Raw genomic sequence first — 24,420 nt, 5'->3', positions numbered from 1 at the left:
AATACAAATCAAAAGGTTTTTCATAATCAGGTATTCCCAATCGTCTACATATAGTATTAGAACAGATCCATTGGCAGGTTGAAAACATTGTAAACAGTCATGTAAGACCTGGGAGAAGATACTGGGGCTGTCTATGAAACCCTGGGGCAATCGTGTCCATGTGTAGTGTACACTCCTGTATGTAAAAGCGAATAGGTACTGACAGTTAGGATGAAGAGGTACAGAGAAGAAAGCAGAACAGAGGTCAATGACAGTGAAATGGGTTGCATTTGGTGGAAAAGGCATAAGAATGACAGCTGGATTTGGCACTACGGGAAATTGGCTCTCTACCACCTTATTAACCCCTCTAAGGTCTTGTACTATAACCCTCCCACCACTCTTCTTCACAGGAAAGATGGGACTGTTGGCTACACTTGCTGTACGGACTAAAATTCCCTGCTGTAATAATCGCTAAATTATGGGATAAACCCCTAACTCTACCTCCTGTTTTAATGGGTACTGGGGAATTTTTGGAGCTTGCCTACCACTTTTTAGATTTACCATTACGGGAGCTACATTTGCCATTAATCCAGTGTCCTGTCCATCCTTGGTCCAAAGTGAATCTGGAATTTGGGATAACATTTGATCTACCTGAGATGGATTTTTACCTGAACCGGTAGAGTGATACATTATCCTTTGGGGAGTGTCCAACATATCCCTCACCTCATGCGCAACTCTCTCTGGGATATTTAGAAATATACCATCAGGGGTACAATATATGACACATCCCATTTTACATAACAAATCCCTTCCCAGTAGGTTAGTAGGAGCCGCTGCTGCCAGGAGGAAAGAATGCCTGGTATGCAATGGCCCGATTGTGACCTCTGGATTTGGTGAAAGGATAATGTTGCACTTTACCCGTTACACCCATTGCTGGTACTGTCTCGCTGGTCACCAGTAAATTAGCTGGAGATTTTATCACTGATCTGGTCACCCCTGTGTCTACAAGAAAAGGATATTTAGTACCAGCTACATCAACCATCATTACCGGTTCTTCCCTAGTACTTCCCGTTAACTTGACTATCTGTAGACTACAGGTATGACCTGACCCCTAGCCTTGACTCTCACTCTCCAATATAGCATTTAAGGCCACAATTGGAGCTGGTGACTGTTGGAAATTTCCTGTACTCTGTGTATATCCCTTATGAGGATATCCAGGTACTCCCTGGTTAGAGGGTCCTACCTTCTTCACCTTACAGTTCCTACTTACATGTCCCACTTGGTTGCAGTTGAAGCACATTCGTGAGTGAGGTGGGTGAAAGGGTTGCTGTGTGGGTTGAGCGGTAGGGAAAGATTGCGGGTGTGGATAAGGATTTTGAGGGTAATATGGTGGTTGTGGATAGTATGGGTTTTGTGGCTGTGTGTGATAAGTGGGGTAGGGTTGTGTTGGCGGTGGTGCAGGATTGGTGAGGACGTGTAACTGTGCAGGTGCATGTGTGTCTGTTGGCTGTCATGTTTTGCAGTCATTCCTTCTACAGCTTGAATACTAACATCCAGTAGCTTCTCGTTCTGGGTCTCTCTCTTTTTGAGGATGTTTTTATCATGTTCAATACTGGATTCTATGAGTGTGTCTACAGTAACTCCTCTCCAGCCAGGTAGTGAGGTCTGTACTCGGGTCTTTAGATTGTCTTTTAGACCATCCATAAGTACCAAGATGATCATTCCCCTGTGATGAGTGCTATCTTTAATATCCTCTATCCCAGTGTACTGGGTGATAGCCTGCAGAGCTTGGGTACAATAATCCTCTGCAGATTCACTCTCTTTTTGTTTTATGGTGAAAATTTTACTCCAGTTAACTACTACTGGAAAAAATACACCCAATGGAGTTATTATGCGGGTAATGTTAACTTGGTTACTTTCGTCTGTTAAGGGACCATCTCCATCCAATATGCAATCCGTGATAAACTTTTTCACGCCGGTATTGTGTGGAAAACAAGCCCTTAACACCACTCGCCAGTCTTTATTGGTTGGCTCGTGAGCACTACCCAAATTTTTAAAAAATCTTTGGCTAATTCCTTTTTAGGATCAGGGAAATCATTCATTATGGAATTTAGCTCCACTCTTGTCCAAGGACAATGCATTGCTACCTCCCTTGTGGGCTCTACACCGTTCGCATCCGCATTTCCATTCGGAACAGTTATTGTCCGGATGGGACACAGACCGGCCACACTGCTACTTTTGACCTTGTTACCTGGGTGGGGATTGAGTCTATGTCTGCTACGTATGTGGTTAACAACTTCCTCTACGAGTGCAGTGGATGTTAACACTTCCTGTACTATCACTGATGAAGATGGGGCCACCACTTGTGCTTGTTGTGATGGAGCATCTAACATGTGTACAGCATGGGAAATGGCAGACATAACAACAGGTTCATCATCCGCATCATAAACATTTTCTTTGTGATTACTCAAGAGAGGGTACAAGTTACCTGTTACATTTTTATGGGTTTTTACAATGACTGTACCTGCACCCCCATCCGCATAGGGCGATGGTGGTGCACGTGAAACACTGGCAATACCTTCCGCAACGCTACCTTGCTGCACATGTGCGCTATCTCGTGGTGCACACGCACCGCAGTTTAGCGCCGCATGTGCACTCTCCTGTATTGTGCTCGTGACGCTAGTTTAAGTCACGTGCACACCTTTAAGCCACGCATCCCCCTCATGCTGCCACAACTTTAAACACTCGTTATACTTTATCTTTTTCATTCGAGAGCGCATCATACAGATGCTATCTCGGACATTGTTCAATACCTCCTTATCAAAGCTGCCAATTCTGGGGAAAGGTCTAACACTCTTCATCATCATTTTAAACCATACATAACAATACTTAGTCGCATAAGCACCGTACCTAGTATGCATAATATGCCGTGCCGACCCAAGCGGTGCTTCCAACAGCAGCACATCATCTAACATCTCTACCGTTTGCTTGGCTCCCATTCTGGGAGAACCATAAGCTTTTCAATAGAGATTTAGACTGGTGAAAGAAAGTCAAGATACTTTCACTTTACCTGTGGACGATATTAACAGGATGCGCCCACACACCTATGGAAGAATAACCAGACTGCTTCCACGTACCTAATCCCTTTTTGACTACCTTTCAACTGCTAGCATGTAGGCATTCCAATGACACCTACCCTTTTCAGTGATTTCGTCCACCCTCTACTCAGTTCACTATCACAATTTAGCCAAAACTGTGCGGTTCAATTACAATGCTCAAATAACCATAACTGATCACTGAATACTGTAATCACACTGGGAGCCGATACCTACAACAAAGAAAACAACTACACCTGCTTATGTGTATAGACTGCGGCATCTACTACCGAGCCACTAGGCCGACACCAGGCGCCTAGCACTTAAGGGCCCTACGATACCCTTACCTAGGGAACATGTTACTCCTACCAACAAATATTCACTGTTACACACCTTTTTCCTGCGCAGAAAAATACACGTTTTCCCAGACTACGGCAACACTGATCAAGGTATTTACAACAATGCTATCTATCAATATCACTCTCAATGGCTTTGTTCAAAACACGTGGCAGCAATACAGGAAATACGTATAATATGCTATTGTGCGACTAGTCGCATACACAATAATGCGACTACTACACAAAACGTATTATTACCCTTACGCTATTTTGCGACTTCCCCTTTTTAACATAAAACTCTATCAATGAAGGAAAACAAACTTTTTCCTCCTTTGTCCCTGGATTCTAATCAGTGCTCCTTAAGCCACAATAATAACGGGTAGCGGACTCTCAGCAACAAAGTGGTAGCAGATTTTCGAAGGCACAATGCATTCTTCTGCTATGGTGTCTCCACCCTTTTGCTGAGAGATCGCTGACCGAGTGTTACCAAGTGACCGGTAGCATGATTCACACTGCGAGCCCCCAACTATCGATTCCTACCTACCTATACTTTCTAAAATTGTTGCTATTTAGCGTTCTGAGTCGCACAAGAAATAAATGCTTTCAGACTTTGAGTGTGGTTCCAAAGCACAAAAAGTTATTCAATATAAAACAGATGGTTACACGCTGTGATCTAAATACAATTAGTGCAAATAAATCATACAGACCCGAGGTACAATTGTTACATATGCACGCGCTCTGGACCCAGATACCGGCACCAAGTAGAAACCTCCGTCAACAGCAAAGCAAGCAGACTGGCATCCAGGTTTAGAGAGCCCACATATATACTCTTACAGAGATAGGCAATACAATAGAACAGTTTGGCATGATTCCATTGGTTCTTCTTCCTGGTTCTTCTGTTACAGTATAGTTCATAGGTCAATTCGAATGGACACAATCCAGCCTCCAACAGCCTTTTGTGTTCTTTTCTTGCTGCATAATAAATCTAAGCTGGTTACACTACAGAGTACATTTTAATGTTTAACTCTCTATGGTCCATAGTTTGCAGACACATGTTGCGATCTTCTCACCGATGGTACCGGAAATCTGCAAAAACACAGTGGATCAGTACAACACCAAACAGGGTCTGCTTACCATGTACTAAACCTTAGATATCAAATTACATTTATTTCGCAACATTAATAATACTGAGTAAATCTTGAATATTACACTTTAATGCTAGGGAACCTTTTATGTAAGTGTGCAGTGTGTAAATATAGGGGTTTTTCTGAAAAGACACTAGTTAACGTTGTGCGACTACATGTTTGTGGAGTACACCATGGTACATGTTTTGCAGGGTTGATCATTTTATATGTTTTAGTGACTGTCTGCATTTATATGATGAGGACTTTTAACTTCTTTCTATTTCGTGGGAATCGCACAACGCTAAATAATAGCATCGCCGCATGTACTTATAGTGGGCGAGATTCACAAAGTCGCAAAATGGCGTTGTGCAGATTTAATTTTAAACCGACCCTGTCTCAGCCAATTATCCGGGTTCGACAGGATGGTGACCGTATCAAATTGTGTTATGGTAGAGGTGTCACTAATTTTTGGCAACTCTCTTTTAGAACAGATGTCAAAATGTTGTGTTGACTCATCCGCATCACCATTGGGACTCTTGGGAAAGCTCAGTTTTTCCTGGCAGTTGCTGGAGAACGTTGTGTCATGTGCCACTTCAGCTGTCAACTTGCTCACCAGGAGCTATTTGCATCTCTTACGATCTGTGTCAGTTGGAAAGAAGACATGATGTATGACTTAAACCTAGGATCAAGCAGGGTCGCCAAAATGTAGTGATCCAATTTCAAGATGTTGTCAACTCTTGGATCCTGGTGAAGCAAATAAAGTACTTGATCTACAAGTCTGACATACTTAGCAGAATCGCTTTTTTTTATCTCCTCCTTTAGTGTCTCAAGCTGCTTTTTACAAAAGTCTAATTAGGGGAATCACCTGACTCAAGCTGGCAGAGTCTGAACTCATTTCACAGGTGACTACTTCGAATGGTTTCAGCACTTTACACAACATGAAAAGTATTCTCCACTGCCCTGGACTAAGGTACATTCCCCCTCCTCTCCTTATATCATGGCTTGTTGTGTAGGTTTCCATGGCTTGTTGCTGTTCCTCCATTCACTGAAGCATATAAAGGGTAGAATTCCACCTTGTTACTACCTCTTGCTTCAGTTGGTGGCAGGGCAAATTTAACTTTCCTTGCAACCACTGCAATCTTCTACATGCAGTTACTGAATGGTGAAAATGTTCCGAAATTTTTCGGGCCACAGACAGCACACTCCTGTCATTTAAAAAAAAAAAATCTGCACCTCCAAATTGATTGTGTGAGCAAAACATGGGACGTCTTAAATTTTTCCAGCTGTAATGATCTCACAAATCCTGAAGAGAGTCCAAGCGGGGTAAGCCATTTTGTAATGACATCCCTGAGTTTTGCTAAGAGGTTGACACTGGTATGCCGCTTAGTGAAGCCGGTGATATGGAGAGTTGCCTACATGGGAATGAGTTTTGTGCTACCTACTGCTGCTGAAGGCGATACACCCACCTAGTTGGCTATCACAGTCATGTAATCTTGTATTTTCCCAGTACCGCTTGTCCACATATCTGTGGTTCAGTAGTCAATGTGTACAATGACATTTAGTAGGCCAATAGTTATGTTTTTTTTTACGTCCTGTACAAACTAGGAATTGCTTTTCTAGTAAAATGAAATGGAGTTGGAATTTGGTAGCAGGGATACAGGACCACAATTAACTGTTTAAAACACAATGCATTCATGGCGGATATTAGATGTAGTTCTAATACTAGCATAACCATGACGTCAGTGATGCACTGTGCGACTGGGTGACAGCTGTCATACTTGCTTCCTCTTGCAAAGGATTGTTTAACAGTCAATTGTTTTTTTAAACTACTAGTAGTGATCTTGGTCCCCTTCTGAGATGCAGATCTACCCCCAGCAGCAGGCTTAGCGTTCAAGGATTCTTCTGAGGAATCCTAGATAGAGAAGGACTCGGCCTTAGCTAGGTGAAGTTGTTAGCAGTGGAGATTGCAGGTTTGGGGATCTAGCTGAGAAAAGGCAGCTTGCTGATGCTGGACTGCTTGTTGTTAGTGTTTTAGCACAATTTACTGATTTTGCAAAATAAAAAATTCACGAAAGCACTGTAAATTACTTAACAGGGAGGAGGTTCAAAGATGGTTAATGTACCTACCTCTACTTACTGTAGCTTTCAAAATGCTAAAGATGGCAAGACAATTGTCAGGATTTGGATAAAATAATTACCTTTCCTTATCACAGGCAAGAACTGCTTCCACTAGTGTCTGACTTACACAAACAGCATCCTCATAATCAACATCCACATTAAGGGTGTCATCTACACACAAATCTCACTCACCCTGTTACATTTCTGCAGTAGCATACTCAATTTCTATGTCAGCATCTTTACTTGTGCTGCTCATGCCCACATTTGCAGATGGTGCAGAAATGGTGGAAGGAGGCTTCTCTACGAGTACAAACTCAGGTCAAGCTCACACATAGCACTCATGGACACATCCTCAGGGATTTGTGATGTTTCAGAAGAACCCAGAGTATGATCATCTACCCTAGGTTTTTTTTTTCAGCACTGACTTTCCCGTTTTAATTTTTTTGACACCTCTTCTAGCACAATAGTGAGAGATTCTTGCATTGCTTTGTGTGGCAGAAGAAGGTGTCTGACTGATAGCAGTTGCAGAACCACCACTCAGAAATAAAGGCCGCCTGAGCCTTTCTTTGCATGTGGTGAATGGCATGTTGGCAAATTAATGTTTTTCTGCAGTCAACTTTCCCTTTATTAGAGGTGGTGTTTTTCTTTAGCTATATTCAATATTCTTTTGATTTCTGATGTCCTGACTTAAACCCTCTATACCCTTGAGCACCCACTTTAGTAGATGATGTTGAAGGACTAGTATCGTCTTCATGACTGGTAGCAGCTGCAGCGCTAGTACTTGGTTGCTAATCCTGCTGTTCTATCGATCTTCCTGATCCATATTGACACACTGTGTAGATATTAATAACACGGTGACCCCAAAGCTACTGTGCATTATTCTTGTACCACAGGCCTGCACAACAATTTTAAACAAGAAAAATACGATTTGATTTTTTTTATAACTTTGCACAAACTTTCTGTGAATTACTGCACAGATAACATGGTCACTCTGAAGCTACTGTGCATTAGTCCCATATCACAGGCTTGTCTGGCATTTACTAGTCTGAAAGACACAAATTATTGTAAACAAGAAAAATACGATTAGATTTTTTTATAACTTCGTACAAACTGTCTGCGACACACTGCGCAGATAACATGGTGACCCTGAAGCTACTATATGTTAGTCTTGTATCACAGGCCTGCCTGGCGTTCGCTAGTCTAGACAAAAAAAACAAAACACAAATCTTAAATAAGTTTTATTTTCTAGATTTTTTTAAACTATTGACCACCAATATAATTTTTTTTATTATTATTATTTTTTTGTTTACAGGTGACCAACAGTGACCATCACAAATGGTAATAATAAATGTATTTTTATCTTCTAATTTTATTATCGGTGACCAACAGTGACCAGGCAGCATGAACACAAAGTGCTGACTGCCAACACAGCTGCCTCCCTGAGGGCCTGATTCAGAGCCGGACGCTCTGAAAGAACGCTCGCTCTGAATCAGTGCGGTTTTTTGGGGGTTTTTTGGTGCGGCCTCCGGGCCGCTTGCATAGTTGTTGGTGACCACCCACAGCTATTGTGAGCGGCCAGGTGATGGTCGCGATGGTCTCGACCATCGCGACCATTGGGGCTTGCGACGATACCCTTGCGGTAGGGTCTCGTTCCTACAAGCCCCAGTGAGCTTCTGGCTCTTAATAGAGCTGGAAGTTCAGCACTGACGTCACTCGTGATGTCAGTGGGGCCGCCCCCAAATGGCAGGCGTTCCGTCGGGAAAGCCTTCGTTTGGCCAGCCACCCCCCCTGCCCACCTCCGAAACAGTGCAAGCTGTCGATCAAAATCGACAGCCGCCCCCTTTTGGTGCGAGACCCGGAGCGAAGGAGCGCCCGTTGCTAGCCGGGTCTCGCGCATTCGCACGTCGGAGCCGGCTCCGGCATGCGCAGTGGCCAAACATCGACCCGCTCGCGAGTGCATAGCTCTTGCAGGCTGGTCTGAATCAGGCCCTGAGTCCACACCACACAGACACTCTGTGACTGTGCTCTGCTGCCAAGTGCTAAACCAGCCTTTTTTCTCTCTAGCACTATAGCCCTGTCTACACTACCTCCCCCATTGGATCTCCAGCGTGAAATGGTGGCCGAACACATAGGAGGGACTTTTAAAGACAAATCCAAAAAAACTGTGAGATCCGACAGTGGTAAGATGACATTTTGCCCATCCACAGGCCTGGGCCCAGGTACTTTGCACTTGTACACCCCCTACTCAGGGCCACTGGTTAAATCTGCATATTTATGGGAAATGATGGGAGAATTAAGAAGGAAAACACCTATTCATTATTCTTTTTCAGCAAAGCTACACCTATAGATGGGCAGGGAAAATAGGAGCTGGGCTCTAAAAGTGCATTTGGGCTGCTGTTATATGCTTCGTACATGACCCTCAGTGTATTATCCCTTTAAGTGGTTTGTTTTTCCATAGCAGAAGATGCCTTCATCCAGAGCTCTGCATGTTTCCCTCTCTCACATTTGTAGCGTACACAGAAAGTGAGAGAATCGTTTCTGTATAGACACCAGAGGCTGTGGCTGCAGGAAGCTTTCATCCACCATTGACCTGATTTTGTAGAAGGGAAATTGTTGGCTTTCTGTAGGAAACAATGTCTCCCCGAAGAGCTAACTCAACGCTTGCAGTTGACACCGCACGCTGTAATGGAAATGAATAAACTTCCCTCTGCTCCCATTTACTCTTTCTGTACCCAGCTGTCATTGTGCGGAGCTGTAACTGGAGCTACACCCCTGAGTGCTGGCCTAAAAAAAAAATATATATATATATATATATATTACTCTTACAGCCCAGTTCTTTGCATAATGCAAATTTCCCCGTTGTCACGGTTTGGGTTTTTAGGGCTGCTTGCTGTATGGGTTCTGGCTCTCTGGAGACACTTTTGCATTGCATTGTTTACTAGGATATACTTGATCAATCTCTGTCTCTTTTTCCCAGGAGCCTCCTCTCCCAAGTGTTGCGTGCATGCCTGCTTTTCCTGCAGCTTCCAGGAAAGAGGTTAGGATCAGTAGTGACATTCCCCATTTCAATGTTTAGCGTGCTATAGACTGGTTTTATTTAAAGGCTAATTCCCTCTAAATTTAATTTTATTTTATTTATTTGTCCACGTATACCTAGAAATAGGCAGTAACCGGTTCCCGTGATAGGAGCCTGTGCAGAACGAGCGGTTCCAGGCGGCTTTGTAGGAGACTGGCGGTGGCAGGTTCGAGTTACCTGCTCGCTACACAGTGGGAGGAGTCAGTAATAGGCAGTTACTGACGGGGAGAGGGAACCTATTAGGGTGGAGGAGTAAGTCCACTCAGGGACGAGTAACCACCCGCTATTCTGCTAGTGACAAAATTCTGCGATTGCCTGGCAGGTCGAGGTCATCCGGTCACAAAAAGCAGAACTCTATGCAGCATGGTGTTCAAGGGAACTATGCAATAAATATGACAGGGTTTATCATTTTCAGTCTTACGTTTATGTGAATCATCGTTAAGCATATGACCATACTTTTTTCTTTTTCTGTGTATCGAAGAATAACATGAGTGGGGAATATCATGGAGTCTTTTCCAACAGACGAAAACTCCCTATTTAGTCAGATTATCATAAAAAGCAACAAATTGTGTGATTCACTTAAATAATAATTGAAATATTTCATATTTACATAAACAGGTTTTCAAAATGTACATTTTATTAAAAAAAAAAATAAATGAATAACTTCTCACCCCCCCTCCCAGCCGGAGGTTCGAGCAGAAACCAGCGTTACCGGCTGCTGCAGGGTTGCTCACAGGTTGATGGTGGGCCTGTTATTGAATAGGGCCGGGCACTTTACCCGGGAGGAGAGACCGCACAACACAACCCGACGCTGCCTTGAATCAACCCCTAAATGTTTGTATGTGCAGGACAAATTTGGATATGCAGGTTTTTATTTATGACACCTGTATTTTCCCAAATATGGTGTTTTTCCTCCTAAATCTTCGCCTTACTGCAAACAGACATAGGAATAGAACATTTTGCCAATAACTAAAATACAGTTATAGATCTTATTTTCTGATGAGTCTAAAAATCTGACTGCACCATGTGTGATCTGATTTCTGCTGAAGCACACCAGTTTGGAAATGGAACGGATAATCGGACTCTTACTTCAGAACCGTATGGCAGCTTTTCATTGGAAAAGTCCATTTTACATGAACACTTCAAATAGAAAACACCATTGAAAATGTTGATATTATCTAAATAAATGGGAGTATAATAAGCAATTGTTGCTGAAGACATTTTTTTTAAGGAGAATCTCTCTCTCTCGATTTAAGGTGATCCATCTGCACATGAGACTTAATTAGTGCCTCAGTCAATATGATTTAACCATCTGTACTCAAGCCTGGATATCCTTAAACCCTGGACTGTAACGGTAGAGTTTGGGAAAACTGCCCCCCTGGTCCGGCACCTCCTGCCTCTGGCACGTGACATCACGACGTGCAGGGTCAGAGATGGATTTGGGTCAGGCCATCCCTAGAGACACAACATTAATGTGCCCACCTCCCCCAATAAAAAATAATACATTGTGTTGCCTCTAGTAATATAATAACATAATTTAATAAGTATAAGGCCTGCTACTTAAATGCATACTTTACATATGCAATATTGAAATTCCAGTAAGGCTACATTCTAATCAGGGCTGCTAATGCCACCAGATAGGTTGTGGGTTCGATTCCCACCACGGCACTAACTGTGTGGAGTTTGTATATTCTCCCTGTGCTTGCGTGGGTTTCCTCCGGGTACTCCGGTTTCCTCCCACACTCCAAAAATATACCGGTAGGCTAATTGGCTACGAACACAAATTAACTATGTGTGAGCATGTGATATGGAACATAGATTGTAAGCTCCACTGGGGCAGGGACTGATGTGAATGGCCACATATCCTCTGTAAAGCGCTGCGGAATGTGTGCGCGCTATATAAATAAGTGATAATAATAATAGGGATCCATGTTTCACCATCTCTGGTGACCAAAGCCTTCACCTGAATCTACCAAGCTGGCTTCATGGGCTCTGCAGTTCATTATAGCTGCAGAGCCAACCAGCAGTGACAGTCATCGGCAGGCTGCACTGCCTCCACTTATCACAACATCATGATTGTGTCACTGCTTAGGCTCCACCTCCTTTTTTAAAGGGGCTGGCCGGTCCGAATCTAGTACCTCTGGAGTCCAGACAGGCAGACAGCAATGAGGTAGAGGGCCGCTGCCCTGATACGGGCGAAGGGGGCAGCCTGCTGTGCCTCCCTCACTAGTGGCATCCCTGTTTGCTCATAATGCAGCTGGGGCCACTGCAAATGCATACACAGATGCAGTCACTGGCTTTGACACACCCATGACACTCTTGTGACACATGCGTGTGACTAGCCAACCCCCGTTACCTCCCACAAACGCACACTGCGTCCATATTCTCACTGCGACCACTGTCAGTACAAATCCTGATGCATGTGCAGTATAGAAAAAAATTGCTCAACAATGCAAACATCTGCATATTACCCACCACTGAATCAGGCCTACAGTCAAGAATAGAGAAGGAAATAACGTGTTCTGCAAGGGTAAACAACCCGTACGCCTATAATACAAAGCGTATTAGTGTAGAGGAACCCACATCCTGGGAAGGCATGTCTCATCTTTCACAAGTACAGTACAAGCCATTAAATGGGCAGAAGCAGTATAAATTCTATATACAATAACCAAACATGAACCACCAAAAAGTCAATGGACGTTTAAAGACAAATGGAGCTCAGATGGCAATAATAATAGGTGCGAAAAGTCTCTACATAGGGAGAGACATTATGAACCAACAAGAAAAGTGGGAATAACATGCTAAATAAACTGATTCAATTACCCGCGAGCTGCCATGACGACGGCTTCTGGTGGCCGTAGCCTCAGCTGCTGAGAAGGAGTGTTGGAGTATAACAACAGCTACAGGCTATGTATTACTTGGAAGCTGTACTGGATGGACAATAGCAGTTTTATACACTGTCACTGTGTATTATCTCTGTACTGTGGTCCTGATTCATCACGGATCGCAACTACAACAGCGTACCAGATCGCCCGATACTGCGTACTGCGCATGAGTATGCATGTCAGTGCGCGTGCGATTACGCACGCAGGAAGAAAGCCATCGCAGATGGATGGATGGGACATCAGCGTTTGGGGGTGGTGACAGGGGAGTGGTAGGGGAAACGCAGGGGTGCCTGTCCATTTGAACGCTGCTGCATGGGCGTGCATAAATTAGCCACTGCGACGGCATACGCAGCTTGTGTACTCACTGCACGCCACAAGGTTAGCCATTTCTGAGTAAGGTCTGACCTGTTGTAATTGTGCGTGAGGGGCCGATGCTACTCGATGTTCCCGATGTATACGGAGGACTGCAAGGTAGTGCGGATGTGAGATAGCGGTAGAGGGCGTCTCTATGCTGGCTGTGCGACGGCATTGTGATAGCATTCATTAGCATATTTTCTCAGCAGAACTGCATGCCTAATCGCCACCGCGATCACAATAGCGATACATAGTGAATCAGGCCGTGTGATCTCTGTATAGCGTATACTCGCTTATACTTTACACCTGTTAATCCTCCATGTATGCTGTAAATGTTACCTGTTGTGGTCACAGTAATGTTTACTCAACAATCTTTCCTTGCATGTTGGACACTTGAACAATGTAGCATATAGTATTCTATATCTACTTTTGCTGCAATATACTGTAGCTGTGCGTATTGACTCGTTAATTCAAAACGGTTATCCTTGTTTGTGGTCTTACGATGTGAAGTGGAATCGGCGTGTTGAAAAATAGCGTTCCTTCTCTTATAGATGATGAAAGGTTGGAATCACATTTTTAGGAATAATCTACATAATGCAGATTGGTGTTAATAAACTTGCAATGCAGAACAGGATTACTTCACCCTCCGCATGTGAGGACCATTGAGCAAATCGCCATTGCTTGCCCCAAAATAGGTTCTTATCACAGGCTTTAATTTGTCACAGGCAGTTTCTTGCGGATTCCAACCTCCATTAGTTGGCTAATGCAGCGGTACGAAGCAACGCTTTGGTCTCTGGTGAAACAGATGGTGTTCTCTTACTTTAGCAAAAGAAAAAAAGAAAAAAACCTGATTAGAAAACCATTCTACTTTTTTTTTCTCCCGAAAAGCATTAACTTTTCCCAGTAACAATACGCAGCGCGTTGCCAGTGAAACACTGAAGTCGTTCAATTCCATTTAACCCCTCTACGACAGACACAAATTATTGTTATTATCGTTATCTTGTGTATATATAAGACACCAGCGAGGGTACACGGGGAAAAAATTGACAACAGATAACACCAGTACAGACTAATATGGCCATTATATAGATTCACATATATACGTAATTACTGTGAGCACTTAGCATAATTATGTAGAGAAGACAAAGGGAAGACGGGCTGCAACTAGGGTGGTGCAGCATGTGCCATGTCACTGGGCACCACAGGGCAGGGGGCACCATTTGGGCTTGTCCATTTTCTGTTTATAATCATTCTCACTTTTAGCTTCCTCTTGTTTTATCCCTGGAATCACCCTGGCAACCCCTATCTCCTCCCCCGCTGCCTCCCCCTCCATCTGGCCACCTTCACAAGCACTTTCAGTCCCATCCTCTTTTATTCACACACACATTTCAAAATACTGTCATACCCAGGACTCAAACCCATCACTTCTCACATGGCAGTCAGACACCTCACACATGGAGCTATCTGCCCCACAATTCTAATGGCAACCCATGAGGCTACCATCAGAAATTGTTGACATTTTGGGTTGGCATCTTATGTCCCTATTTGAAAAACAGCGGGGGAGGAGGACGGGGGCACCAAAAAGTCTACTTACGGCTCTGGAAGAGGGCCCAACTCTTACAAGCTTACAGACTATTATGTGTGCATTTTATTCTCGCTATTTATTCCTTCGCTAAACACCAACATAGGGCCGAATTCAATTATCCTTGAAAAGCAGAGGTTGGCGAAACGTACGTTGATTTCGCCTCATTCGCCTGTTTGGATACGATGTTTTCGCCATGCGCGTCCCCACTTATCTCAGTTTTCAATTTGAAAACAGGCGAAAACGCGGATAGGTGAATGTAGTGAGTAACAAAACTAGCAAAAAGGACAGCATATTTTGGAGAGATCAGTCTGTACCCCCAAAAAAGCCTCACTGACCCTGGGAATTAATATAGTAGAGTATTAATAGCCCTAATAAAAGTATTTAGTGATCTTAAAATGAGTCAAAGGGCTGTTATATGCATGTGTGATAAAATTATATAATGCAATGTTTTTTTTAGATTAATAAGTACCGCAGTTACATTTGGGGTACATGTAAATTGGTATTAGTATATTATATTTTGGTGTCTCTAAAGTGAAGATTTAAAAATCTAAAAAATACAGCTGCCGCAGCTTCCTGCTCTCTTAAAAACACCCGTGTCAACCTTATAGCCCCCCAAAGTACCAGGCCCACTACTCTTTATCCACTTTCCAACACTTTTTAAATTTTCACCCCAAAAATAAAAAGTCGATTCTGGGGTCTTTTAAGTTTTGGTTTTTTTTGTCTTATTAGTCATTGGGAGGGGGGAAGGGGTGTTCAAAGGGTTCTGAATCAAATCCCCACATTTGTACCCCATTTCACCTGCCTCTGGGAGGAGAAACTTATTCACCTGTTTTTGCCTATGAAGTATTCGCGCAGGAAAAAATGTTCTGGAATTGAGTAGGGGCGAAAAGCGCAAATCGGTGAAAACTATTTGCCAATCGTGGCTTTTCGCTCTCTAATTGAATTTGGCCCTTAATGTTTATATATATAGGGGTAGATGTACTAAGCCTTGGGGCGTGATAAAGTACCAACCAATCAGCTCATAACTAATTTTTCAAACACAACCTGTAAAGTTTGGAGCTGATTGGTTGGTACTTTATTTCCCTCCACTTAATCTCTCTCCAAGGCTCAGTGCACCTAACCCATAGAACGCTCGGTGCACAAAGTTTCATTATTTAAAACGATCTTCCAATGAAGGAGCGCTGCGTGGGTGAGGAGCGGTCTTAGCTTTTGTTTGCAGCTTGGCCTCTGAATACCGGCAGGACGTATATATGAGTGTATGGGCCTGATTCACAGGTGAGCAAAGTGCCGATATGTGCGCAGTTGACCAAAATGTTTTTTTTTTTCACTGCGCATAAGTCCAAGTCGCACCAGGCACGTGTCCCAATTTGTAGGTGGGGAACACTCACGCTGCCTCCTCAGTCCATTCCCATAGTAACGTAGGCGTGCTCACTGCGTATGCGCAACCTCCTGCTTAGCGTGCCTTCTGCGCATATGCGGCTTACCACGTGTTGTTCTCCCTCCATCCTCCATAAGAGTAGGATGTGCCCATGAGTGTCCTGTCTGTCACTGAGCTTTACAGACACGGCGGTGCCACTGCTTACTACTGTGTCGCCACTACTTGTGGAACTACAAGTCCCACTGCCACCAATGCTTGTATATTATCCTGTGCAAAGCCCAGACACAGCGCGCTACCTCCATTACTCCGCTCCTGGCTGGATCTGGATCATACTGCTTGTGTCTGAGTAGTGCTGCATTAACCCTGTGTTGTCTCACACCCTGTTGTTCTACCTGGTTAATAAACCACAGACCTGGTTAAGTTATTCAACATGTGGGCTGATCTCTATCACACAACGCTGACACCTATCGACACTGTTGTGTTGGTGGCCATTTTATGGGAATATGAATTCCACGTCTGACAGACATTCCTCCACTCGCAGTTCCGGCCTTATTAGATACCCCTGCTTTCTGCCTCTATACAAGTCTCTGGGGCAAATTCTGGGCTGTAACTAGGGGTGTGCGAGCAGGGCCACTGCACACAGCTCGCATAGGGGGTCTGTGGGGGGCACCGACGCTGACTCTGAATTGCAGGGTTTCTGGAATGGAACCCTTGAGCCAAGATGGCTGCTGCAGTGCCGCCTGGAGCTTGCACATTGCAGTCTGAATAGCTGATTGGAGCATCCGCAGTTCAGCCCTGTTATGGCTCTGGGCAAATGTGCATCTCTCAACCCTCCACAGGAGACTCTAATGATTACATGTACCACAGATTTACTGAAGTCCTCGTCCACAAACCATCGTAAGCTAGGAATGGTCTAGACCAGAGGTTCCCAAACTCTGCCATTACGGTCCAGGTTTTATGGATGCCCATGCTTAAAAATGCAACAAATTGACTGAGGTACTAATTAAGTCACCTGTGCTCAAGCATGGATTTCCTTAATACATGGATTGTAATGGCGGCATTTGGGAACCTCTGGTCTAGACTCTAGACCAAGGGTCCTCAACTCTAGCCCTCAAGTACCACCAACAGGTCTTGTTTTTGTGGGTTTCTTTAATCATGTATAGGTGAGTTAATCTATTTTGCTGGGTCAGTAATTATCACCCCTATTCTCACAGGCAGAAATCCTGAAAACATGACCAGTTGGGAAAACCTGAGGCTTGAGGTTGAGAGCCCCTGTTCCAGACAAAAATCTGTCCCCCTTCTCAGTGAGTGACGAAACGCATTCAGCTCTTTCACACAGAGTAGAGCCCTAGAAAAAAAGATTTAGGCCTTTAAAATGATGTTTAACCTTTAATATTCAGGAACAGAGTATTGTCAGCACTACAGGAGACAGAATTAAATGTGGGTAAAATACAAGAAACACATAAATATATGGACTGCGGGCTAAATCCTTATGTAAAGACAAACACATATCACACGTGTGAAATTAAACCTTGTTAATTTAAAATGTTTATAGTTGACGGGGGTGTTATACTGACTCCCAGAGAGGCGGCTATCACCGGCTATAGGTGCAAATAATGTAGGAGATGCATTTTTTTTTTTTTTTTAAGTTTAATTTTCTACTTCAGGGTCCATAGGGTATCCACAGGATACCTTGGGGGTATAGGTGTGACGTCAGTCGCTGGGCACCATAGAGTTAAGCTTTTCAGCCTCCCAGGATGCACTAGGGTCCCCCTCCTATACCCCGCCCCCGAGCCAAGGCACCTCAGTTTAGTTTGGTGCCCGGCCGGAGTCGGGTGCACCTGTCGGAGTGGGGGCTAGAAGAGCCCCTGAAGCTTTCTTCAGTGCAGCTGTGGCATCTGGATGTACAGCATGGACAGTCAGTCCTGACGTCCATGCTGTCTTCCCTACACCCCCGCCGGTACCAGAACGCCGGTACCGATCCGGGGATGCTGGTGAGCATCTGGGGTCACAGCTAGCGGTGACCCCAGATGTTCCGGACCATGGCCGGATCCAAGGGGGACAAAGGTAAGCAGCGGGGTCCCGCTGTGGGTCCCCGCTGGTCACATGGTCCTAAGTCCCCAGGCAGGGGGCTCCCTGGGGACTGGCTGCAGCGTGGAGCCAGGCGACCAACCTGCGCTTTCCACTACCCCCTGGGACAGCGGACCGCAGCAGAGCGGTAGCGCTGTGGCGTCCCAGGGGTTAAATGCATGCCAGGGGAGCGCGCCTTCCCTGTCTCACAGCCGGCGCCTCCCCCGCTGCACACAGCCCTCTCTGCACGCTGCCGACTGGTCCTGTGGCAGCGCTCCTCCCCCAGGCCAGCCTCCTCTCTGCTCCTCGGTGGCCATCTTCTCCAGAACGCATGGTGAACGCTGCTGGAAGCGCTGGACGGAAGCATCGTGGTCTGGGTCCCCCCGCATACCTCTCCTCCGCTGTGGTCAGGTCTGTGTATGCAGCGCTGTGTCCTACCATGCCCTGTGTCTGCGTAGTTGAGTGATCAGCGCTGTTAGTGCAGGAATTGATTTTCTTTGCATTGTATGTGACTGTGCTAGCGCTGCTGCCTGTAACTTTTCTCTAAACTGTCAGCTTTATTACTGTCCCTGTTCTTTCTGCTAAGCCCTTGCGGTGCGGTGCTGCAGGGTGGTCTCTCGCCTATTTAAGTTATAATTGGTGGGAGAGGTCACATACGTGGTGCCATCAAGTCCGAAAGTGATTTTCCCCTCCGGCTACAGTGTACTACGTGTAAAGTACCGTTAGCGGAGGGGGAGGGTAGCGCGGAGGGCCTTTGCCGGCAGTGTTTGTCCATGGCGCGGCCTCTTACGGTTACAGCACCGGTACAGGAGCCGCCCTGGGCTTGTTTCGCTCAGGCGCTTACAGCCTTAGTGGGCCAGTTAGCACCGCAGCCCGCGTTTACACCGATGGGTTTATCCCAGCAGTCAGTGGTGTCATCACCCATGCAGGGTTTCCCACGACAATTGGTGGTACCCCACAGTCTCCCTATTTCCCCGCTCCCGGTTTCTCAGGAGCCAGCGTGAGTTAACTCCCTGACGAGTTCTGTACAGCACTTGTCGGATGTGTTGCAAGGGGAGTCTGTGATGCGGCCGCATAAACGGCCGGTGGCGTCTCTGTCGGCTCCTTATGAGGATGACGAGGGGACGTCTGATGATGGGGAGATTCTGGATCCTTACGATCAGGAACCTCTCCATACTAAGGACGCTGATGCTAAGTCCAAAGTATATATTCCTGGACTTATTCGGGCGGTCCGCACAGCCTTGGTGATTGAGGACGAAGTTCCCCCAGCGGCTAAATCTAAGTATGCCTTTTTCAAAGATGTGAAGGGCGATGCCACAGTCTTTCCTCTTTCGGGTCAGTTGGTGGACCATTTAGAGGAGGCGTGGAAACAGCCTGGCAAAAGATACCAGCCGCAGAGACGCCTGGCGGTGGCTTATCCGTTCGCGGATAATTATTTTGCAAAGTGGGAATCCCCTCCACAGGTGGATTCTCACGTGACCCGTCTTGTCCGTAGTGCCACATTGCCGATGCCATCTATGTCCTCCCTTAAGGATGCTACGGACCGCAAGGTGGAGATCTGCCTGAAGTCCGCTTATTCCCTTGCGGGGGGGACAGCACGACCGGCTATGGCCATTTGCTGGGTTGCCAGAGCGATGGATCGCTGGGCGGATTCATTAGAGGCTTCTTTTGATTCCGACTGTCCGGCCGAACAGGCGGAGTTGATTGGTAATCTCCGTGATTCGGCCACTTATATCAACGAGGCGGCCCTAGACATTAGTACTCTGGTGTCTAGAATTTCTTCAGCAGTGGTGGCTGCTCGTCGCACCTTGTGGCTGCGATCTTGGAAGGCTTTTGCGCCATCAACAGTTCCTCAGGTTTGCAATCCGCAGCGATCACTTCCAGTTTCGGGCGTTACCTTTTGGCCTGGCGACAGCACCACGTGTTTTCACCAAGGTGATGGCGGTCATGGCGGCTTCTCTGCGGATGCAGGGAGTCCGCATGTTGCCGTACTTGGACGACCTGTTATTGGTGGCAGGATCTCCAGAGCTCCTGTTACGCCATTTGGACCTGACCATTGCACTGCTGCAACGGCACGGCTGGCTAACCAACTGGCAGAAGTCCACTCTAATCCCGTCTCGGAGGATTCTGCATCTTGGAGCCTTATTGGACTCGGGACAGCAAAGGATCTTCGTGACGGAGGACAAGATCTCTGCTTTACAGTCAAGGGTGCGCAGTTGTCTGCACAGCCGCTGGGTGTCCCTACACTCGGCGATGAGGTTACTGGGCTCCATGGTGTCGGTGTTCGACATGGTGGAATATGGCCAGTTTCACTCCAGACCTCTGCAGCACCTGATCCTGTCCAAGTGGAACAGGCTGCCTCAGTCTCTGAAGTCCCAGACGATTGTGATCACCCCAGAGGTTCGCCTGTCCCTTGCGTGGTGGTTACAGACGACCCACCTCAACAAGGGACGTCCGTTCTGGGTTCCAAATTGGGTCCTGTTGACAACGGACGCCAGTCTTTGGGGCTGGGGAGCAGTTTCGGGTCCACACTTGTTCCAGGGCAGGTGGACGCCGACAGAAGCGGAGCTTCCAATAAATATCTTGGAACTCCGTGAGGTCTTCAATGCTCTCCAGCAGGCACATCGGTTTCTCCAGGGTCACCCGGTGCAGGTCCAGTCGGACAACGCTACCACCGTGGCCTACATAAACAGGCAAGGAGGAACTCTCAGTCGGGTGGCTCTCGTAGAGGTCTCTCGGATCCTGGTTTGGGCGGAGCGCAATCTTCCGGCCATATCAGCGGTCTTCATCCCGGGAGTGCTAAATTGGGAGGTGGACTTTCTAAGTCGCCAGGACGTTCATCCGGGGGAATAGTCCCTGCACCCGGACATTTTTCAACTGCTGGTGGACAGGTGGGGTCTTCCAGAGATCGACCTCATGGCGTCCCGGCACAACAACAAGTTGCCGGTGTACGGGTCTCGCACAAGAGACGAAGAGGCGTCTCTGGTGGATGCTCTGTCCGTCCGGTGGACGTTCCGGTTCGCATACCTGTTCCCTCCGGTCTCCCTTCTTCCACGGGTAATCCGGAAATTCAAACAGGAAGGAGGGACGCTCCTGTTGATAGCTCCCACGTGGCCCAGACGGCACTGGTTCTCAGACCTTCAGGGTCTGTCCGTAGACAGTCCTCTGCGGTTGCCGCTACGACTGGACCTTCTGTCTCAGGGTCCTTGTCTTCACCCGGACCTGACTCGGCTGTCTTTGACGGCGTGGCTGTTGAGACGGCCATGCTGAGGTCCCGGGGGTTTTCCAGCTCTGTGGTGCGTACCATGTTACGAGCTCGGAAACCGTCTTCCGCGAGGTTATACCATCGCGTGTGGCATACGTTCTTCTAGTGGTGTCGACCGAGAGGTTATGCACCGCGGGAGTTTCGTCTGTCTCGGATTCTCGCCTTCCTGCAAGCGGGACTAGATCATGGGCTTCGCCTTGCTTCTTTGAAGGTACAGGTTTCGGCCCTATCTGTCTGGTTTCACCGTAGGATTGCTACAATCCCGGATGTGCGCACCTTTATGCAAGGTGTTCTCCGCATTCAGCCGCCCTTTGTTCCACCTGTGGCGCCTTGGGATTTGGCTGTGGTCCTGAGGGCTCTCCAAGGACCGCCGTTTGAACCACTGGGCTCAGTGGATCTTAAATGGCTAACAGCTAAGACTGTTTTCCTTCTGGCCATTGCTTCGGCCAGACGTGTTTCTGAGTTAGGGGCTCTTTCTTGTAGACCCCCTTTCTTGGTTTTTCATGGGAACAGGGCAGTGCTCCGCACTTGGCCCGAGTTTCTTCCCAAAGTTGTTTCCCAGTTTCATGTTAACGAGGAAATCGTTGTTCCGGCCTTTAACTCACCGGGTCTTTCCGTGGGTGAGGCCTCTTTGGATGTTGTGCGGGCCTTAAGGACTTATGTTGACTGCACTTCTTCGTTTAGGAAGTCGGACGCTTTGTTTGTCCTCTATGGCTTCCGTAAAAAGGGTTGGCCTGCTTCAAAGCAAACTTTGGCAGCCTGGATCCGTATGGCTATTTCTGAAGCTTATCTTCATGAAGGCCTACCGGTCCCTCCTTCTCTGAAGGCTCATTCCACTAGGTCTGTGGGTCCTTCGTGGGCAGCTCGACGTGGTGCCTCGGCAGTTCAGATCTGCAAGGCTGCTACGTGGTCCTCTGTCCATACCTTCGTGAGGTATTACAGGTTTGACACCTTCGCCTCTCAGGATGCTTCCTTCGGGCGGCGGATTCTCCTTTCTGCACAGGAGCGTCCCCACCCTTAAAGGGTACTGCTTTGGGACATCCCCAAGGTATCCTGTGGAAACCCTATGGACCCTGAAGTAGAAAATATGAGATATGGTAAGAACTTACCCTTGTTATCTCTATTTCTACGAAGTCCATAGGGTTCCACAGGACTCCCGCCCTGTCGCACCTGTGCTGCAGATGGGCTTTGCTCTGGTCACCGGTTTTCCGTCTCCCTCTGGTGAGAATGTGATTCTTGTATGTGTCCAGATCTTTTTTCTCTCTCTTCCTTCTCCTCCTCCGGCCTATGGCTTGATAACTAACTGAGGTGCCTTGGCTCGGGGGCGGGGTATAGGAGGGGGACCCTAGTGCATCCTGGGAGGCTGAAAAGCTTAACTCTATGGTGCCCAGCGACTGACGTCACACCTATACCCCCAAGGTATCCTGTGGAACCCTATGGACTTCGTAGAAATAGCGATAACAAGGGTAAGTTCTTACCATATCTCATATTTTCTTGCTTCACAGGCTAAATTAGCTTATTTCTCATTTAGCGTTGTCATGTTATTGCTAACAGGGGTCCTTGCGTCACTGTGCCCCAGCTGCTGTGTAGGAATGTTATGTACCTGAACCTATCTTTTCATTTCTTTGACACTTTCAGGGTTTAAGCGTTGCCATGGAGATGTTGATAAAGGTGTTTATAGCTCTGGGTTGCTGCAGGTGGATCTTGAATTTGGACACCAGAAACTCTTCCAATAATAATAATAATAATAATAATAATAATAATAATAAAAAATAAAGAAAAAGTTACAAATTATGCTGGGAACACTTTACAGCCACAATGTCTGATAAAATAACCAATCATTGGGCCTGATTTAGAGAAAGACGCAGCGGCTGTGCTACAATGTGCAAAAGCCGCAGGAGGCATCTGAAGCCACCACCCAGAACTGCATCTGTGCCAGGAGAGTCTTAAAGATGCTCCGAGCAGTCCTGTGGTTCCAGGTGCCGGTGGCCACACCCCCCTATGTGTGACATCATGTGCAAAGGCTCTGAGTGTGCCCTGTGCCAGCCCCGCCCCCCAAACCCTATAGTATCATGATGTCACATCTAGGAGCCAGGTCACCGACTTTGGGAAGTAGAGCATATATAGAACGATCCGTGTAGCTCTGCAGGGTGCCTGCGCAGAGCATCCCTTGGACTCTCTGGGTGGCTCTGCAGTAGAGCTGCAGGCTGCAGTTCCAGGCACCACGGAAAAGCAACATGCAGGTGATGTGGACCAGCAACAGTGCAGTCCGCAGGGCCTTGTGCCCCGTGGAATGGCACAGGTCGCACAACCCTAGTTACGGCCCTGGGCATAGGCATCTGGGCTGTAGGCGCTATCAGAGGTGGAGGTGGTACTAATTGCCCCCATCCTGTTGGAGTGGTACATCACTTAATATTTTTCTTGCTTTTTTTCTGGAGGGGGTGTGGCCATGCCTCCCAGATTTGACCAGTACTCGGACCCCATTGTTCTCTCAACGGCCCTGGGTGCTATAATGATGTCTGCATCTGATTGGTCGTAAGCTTTAATAAAAAAAAAACACCACCCATTTATGCAAATTCACTGAAACTGCCGCAACTGTGTTTTTAAAATGACCTTACAATAATGCAGAGCTCACTTGTTTGCACAACTAAATAATGCTACATACTCAGTTGGGGATAGGTAAGTCCTGCACGTACATTTTTAAGTGCAATGACAAAAAAAGTACATAGAAAAATATGACATTTGCATCTGCCTTAGTACGCAATCCTGATGCACCAATGACATTTTGCAAATGCATGCCGCAACCAAACCTCCAGTGGTACTCCAGGTGCAATGGAGCCAGGTAAGGGAACAGGGGGAAGCTGCAACTCAGACGTGTTCATCCAAAACAACTCTGAATAGGCCAGAAAGATGCAAAAAAGTTTCTGTGAACGCAGGTTGCGATTACGTTAGATTGCCACTCTGAATAAGGCCTAAAGTGATTTTTTTTTTTTTTTTAGCATATCATGGTGTTGCCATTTGCTATGGGGCTATGCATGATACCAGTATGATGTACATGTGGAATTAGTAGAAGCCTAGAAGATCAGGACCAGGGACAGCACGAAGCATGACCTCCTGTGGATTCTGCACACGTAAAGTAAGAACACTACTAAC

At 46.4% G+C, this 24,420-nt stretch overlaps 1 long non-coding RNA gene across 2 annotated transcripts in view; it reads left to right on the top strand.

Moving 5' to 3' along the window:
- The window catches only part of LOC148522322 (uncharacterized), a 38,858-nt gene that overhangs the window by 13,714 nt on the left and 724 nt on the right, over positions 1–24,420 (top strand). The window contains exons 1-3 of one of the 2 annotated variants that reach the window (XR_015878761.1): positions 8,819–8,834; positions 9,632–9,691; positions 24,267–24,403. This is a non-coding gene — a long non-coding RNA (uncharacterized LOC148522322). Of the gene's footprint in view, positions 1–8,818; positions 8,835–9,631; positions 9,692–24,266; positions 24,404–24,420 lie in introns of those variants that run through there. The other variant, XR_015878760.1, reaches the window with a different exon arrangement.

Source organism: Taudactylus pleione, unplaced genomic scaffold (genome assembly GCF_031769625.1).
Source record: "Taudactylus pleione unplaced genomic scaffold, aTauple2 ptg000147l, whole genome shotgun sequence".
Classification (NCBI taxonomy): Eukaryota; Metazoa; Chordata; class Amphibia; order Anura; family Myobatrachidae; genus Taudactylus; species Taudactylus pleione.
The sequence above is the reverse complement of the archived record's forward strand: the minus strand, read 5'-3'. Positions and strand labels throughout refer to the sequence as shown.